The sequence below is a fragment of the Gekko japonicus genome, unplaced genomic scaffold (assembly GCF_001447785.1).
Source record: "Gekko japonicus isolate JY-2015 unplaced genomic scaffold, Gekko_japonicus_V1.1 scaffold4127, whole genome shotgun sequence".
Lineage (NCBI taxonomy): Eukaryota > Metazoa > Chordata > Lepidosauria > Squamata > Gekkonidae > Gekko > Gekko japonicus.
The window spans coordinates 80,931-85,819 of record NW_015169303.1 but is presented as its reverse complement, the minus strand read 5'-3'; positions in this window follow the sequence as shown (position 1 = coordinate 85,819).

Genomic DNA, 4,889 nt, shown 5'->3' with positions numbered 1-4,889 from the left:
AACTATGGTTTGCTGTCAGATCCCCAGTGAAAACACTCTCCACAACACTTTTGGCAGTGATGCTTTATTAGAGATATGCTGGATCTTTGTCAGGACTGAGGAAAGCATGCAAAATCCAGAGGTTATAGGTGAAACCCAATGCACCCCACACCCCATTCATACGTCAGCATTCGGCCCCTAGCGTTACTCTGACAACCGTGATAGATATGCGGTCTCTTATCTATTCCAGCCTAGCAAAAGAGTCTCCAAGGACAAATCCCATGAGAACAGGCCAAGGGGTGCAACTTGAGAAATGGTCGTGGCTACTACAGGCAAGCACTCAACCCACACACTCTCCCCTCAGGAATTCCCTCCCCCTTAATACACGGCAAGGTAAGCAGTGAAGCAAAATGAGGAGAAGCAAAACGGAAACCTTGACACTTGCCGAAGGTCATCCAGCAGCTGCACGTGGAGAAGCGGGGAATCAAACCCAGTTCTCCCAGATTAGAGTCCACAGACTTAACCACCACCCCCAAACTCTGCCCTCCCAAGGCTCCTCCTCCAAATCTCTAGGAATTTCCCAACCGGGAGTTGGTGGCAGTTGAAAGGGCCATCAGGTCACAGATGACTTAGGGCGACCCTGTAGGACAGGGGTGTCAAACATAAGGCCCGAGGGCCAGAACTGGCCCATCCAGGTCTCTTACCCAGCCCGCAAGCAACTGGTATTAATGGAAATGTAAGGCACTTCCCCTTTTATTTATATTTATTTATTTATTTATTAGTTTGATTTATTCCCTGCCCGTCCCCCCAAGGCAGGCTTAGGGCGGCTTACGTAAAATGCATATATATTCAATTAAAGGCACACATAAAACATCCATAGACAATCAGTATCCATTTTCAAAAGCGCCGGAAACAATTATAGTGCAGAGCAGAGATTCCTAAATCCAACCGTACCACTACATAGGTGTTAGTCCTGGTGGTATTCTCAAATTGGCTCAATTTGATCGAGTAATTACACGGCGGAATAGACTGAGGGTGGTAAAACCAGGGCACAGGGTTACTCCTTGGTGTTTAAGGCAGCTCCTAATCGAAAGCGTGGTGGAAGAGCTCCATCTTACAGGCCCTGCGGGACTGCAAAAGGTCCCACAGGGCCCTGATCTCCTCCGGGAGCTCATTCCACCAGTACAGAGCCGCCACCGAGAAGGCCCTGGCCCTGGTTATCGCCAGTCTAGCATCTTTGGGGCCTGGGAGGGCCAGTCGGTTTTGAGCTCCTGAACGGAGTGCTCTCTGGAGAACGTATGGGGAAAGGTGGTCCCTCAGGTATACCGGACCCTGACCATAAAGGGCAGCACCATGTAGTGTCCCTTGGAAAAAACCGAGTCTTGCATGTGATCTCATACATTTGTTGGGACTTTTGTGGATTCCCCTGTCAATCAATAGCTCCCACGGCTAGGAATCCATTGCTTTTGCTTGTATTTCGAGTAAAAAATAATATTGTTAATTGGGTTTGCCTGCGTCCTTTATAAAGCTTCTATCTCCGGTACCTAACATTACATTTTATGGCACATGTGACATTTATGTCAGATCCGGCCCTCGTAACAAATGAGTTCGACATCCCTGCTGTAGGCTTCTCAAGGCAAAAGAGGTTCAGAGGTGGTTTGCCATTACCTGCCTCCGTGTCGTAACGCTGGCATTCCTTGGAGGTCTCCCATCCAAATGCTAGCTGGGCCTGACCCTGCTTAGATCCGATGAGATCGGGCTAGCCTAGGCTATTCAGGGCTAACCTGGAGTTAGAAAGCCAGGAAACCACCCACCATCTGTTGGTTCTGTCCACTGAAAGGATGCGAAAGAGCCCATCTCACACCAACCCTTCAGTGGCCCTGTGAACACTAACATTAAGGGTAAACTAATATGGATTATGTAGTCTTGAAGACGTTGCCATCCTTCAGGTGGGGCCTGGAGATCTCCCAGGACCTCCTGTTTTCCGCCGTCCTCTGAAGTTGGCTCAATTTCATCTTCGTTGCATCTATGACACTGTCTAACCATCTCATCCTTTGCCGTCCCCATCTTCTTTGTCCTTCAGTCTTTCCCAGCATCAGGGTCTTCTCCAGTGAGGGCTCCCTTCTTATTGGGTGGCCAAAGCATTTGAGCTTCAGTTTCATTATCTGGCCGTCCAGGGAACAGTCAGGGTTGATTTCTTTGAGGATTGACTGATTTGATCTTCTTGTACCTTTTTTACTTAGGAGTCTTTGATGAGGAACTTTATCAAAAGCTTTCTGGAAGTCAAGGTAAACAATATCCAGGGGTCATTTCATAGAAAAAGAGCTAGGGGAACTCATTAGCATAACTCATTAGCATATGTCACACCCCCTGTCATCAGGGGCCCGGCGGTGGACCTGCAAGGCCAGCGGGAGTGCGAGGAAGCCCCGCCAAGGCCCTCCCTGGCCCCAGGCAGGCAGGGGTGGGGAGAAGCAGGGAGGAAGCAACTTACCCTCCCTCTTCTCCTGCCTCCTCCTGGCTGAATGAGGGCCGGAAGCGGGGCGGCCGGAAGCAGGGGGCGGGGCTCCATCATGTGCCCCGCCCCCCGCACCTCACCCGGGGGGAACTGCGTTCCCCCGCATTCCCCCCCGAAATGACCTCTGCTCAAGAGTCTTCTCCAGCACCATAGTTCAAAAGAATCTATTCTTCGGCGCTTGGCCTTCCTTATAGTCCAACTCTTGCAGCCATACATGACAACTGGGAGTACCATTGCTCTGACCGTGCAGACTTTTGTTGGCAGGGTGATGTCTCTACTTTTTATCATGCTGTTTAGGTTCACCATCGCTTTTCTCCCAAGGCTGAAACCCCACCCACCGCTCCCCAAACTCCGCCCTCTGCAGTCTCCACTCCCAAATCGCCAGGAATTTCCCAAGACAGATCTCGCAACTCTGATACAAATCACACTTTTTAAAACATGGAGTCATTGGTGAACACATTTGGTTGAGATCTCTCTCTCCTTGTCCTGTGAAGCTTGTCAGTTTCCAGAAGAGATACTTGTTTGAATGTGGATGCGTACTTCCCACAATTAGAAAAAACACCTTTAGACATTTATCTGCTATTTCAACATATTTATTGCTTTACAACGGTTGACCTTGTAACCTTAACTTGTTATTTAGTTTTTCACTTTGCATAACCTAAACTTTGTTGGTCTTAAAGGTGCCATTGGACTCTAACTTTGTTCTTAAACAGCATCATGTGACATGTTAATTCGCTGTTAGATCCCTGTCTATAAGTTTAGAAACTTGGCGTACCATGCACATGAGAGCCCATACCTTGAAAAAACCTTTGTTGGTCTTAAAGGTGCCACTGGACATTCAAATTTGTTTGAATGTTGGCATTCAAGCCTCCCCCCTCCCATGTGTCCTTTTTCCCAATCAGAAACAACCATTTGTCCCACTGGGGACATGCATATGGGTCCCCATGTTGCAGAACAGATATTGTTCCCTGTTCATGTTCAAAAATTAGGGGTGTGTGCCCCCGTTTCCTTTTTAGTATTTATTAATGGATTTGTCTCCTGTTCTTTCCAGAGCAGTCCTCGAATGAGCTCTCTCAGCCCCACCTACCTCACAGGATGTCTGTTGTTGGGAGGGGATAGGAAAGGTGATTGTAAGCTGCTCTGAGACTCCTTCGGGTAGTGGCAGGGTATAAACCCAATCTCTCCTTCTTCTCTCCAGGGTCTCTTTCACATCACCTCCTGCCTGGCCCTTTTTAAGCTGGAGATCCTGGGGATTGAACTGGGGACCTTCTGCGTGCCAAGCAGAGGTTCTGCCATGGAGCCACAGCCCCACTTCCCCACTTCATGGCTGTCCAGGATCTCAGGTGGAGGTCTTTCCCATCACCTGCTTCCTGGTCCTTTTACCTGGAGATGCTGGGGATTGAACTGGGGACCTTCTGCATGCCAAGCAGAGGTTCTGCCACAGAGCCACAGCCCCACTTCATGGCTCTCCAGGGTCTCAGGTGGAGGTCTTTCCCATCCCCTGCTGCCTGGTCCTTTCAACCGGAGATGCCGGGGATCGAACCTGGGACCTTCTGCCTGCCAAGCAGAGGCTCTTCCACAGAGCCACAGCCCCACCATGGCTCTCCAGGGTCTCAGGCGGAGGTCTTTCCCATCCCCTCCTGCCTGGTCCTTTCAACCGGAGATGCTGGGGATTGAACCGGGGACCTTGTGCATGCCAAGCAGAGGCTCTTCCACTGAGCCGCGGCCCCTCCCTGCTCTTCCTATATTCGGAATTCTCTGAGAACCATAATATTTATCCAAAGATGTCAGCATTCCCACCCGAGTGTCAACAGACACCAAACGGCAGACATTCAGAGGGCCAAATTCGAGGCTCATCAGCAAAGCTGAATTTGAGAACCCTCCCAAAGCAGAGTTGGGTGTGGTTTTAAGGGGGAGACGTCGAGTCCCCACCACTTCTCCCCTGCAACTAATTTTCTCTACAGGGGCCAGGACTTTAACCAGGGCATCAGAAAGGACAGGGATCCCAGCTTCTTATGTAAGCCTGCAGAGAAACCTGGAAGCTTTATTGATTCAATGGCATCCATGAAGTTTGCTGTTGTTGGCTTCTGGCTGCTGGAGACATGCTTGCCTCCGTCTTGTGCCTACTACTGCACTTGACTCCTGACTGCCTGCTGACTGCAGGAAGACCACTGCTGGTTGGCTGCAAAACAGGACAGCAATAGTATGTGAACGTCTCTGAAATGTAGTATATTAACGATATTTAATTCTGCATTAGAAACAGTGTGTGTGCTTGTGGGAGGGGTAAATCATGGAAGAGAGCAATGAAAGTAAGGTTTTGCCAGTTCTTCTTGGGTGCCAAATGTTTTTAGATTTCCTACTGGCAGTGGTGTACCAAAGGGGGTGGGCGTGATCC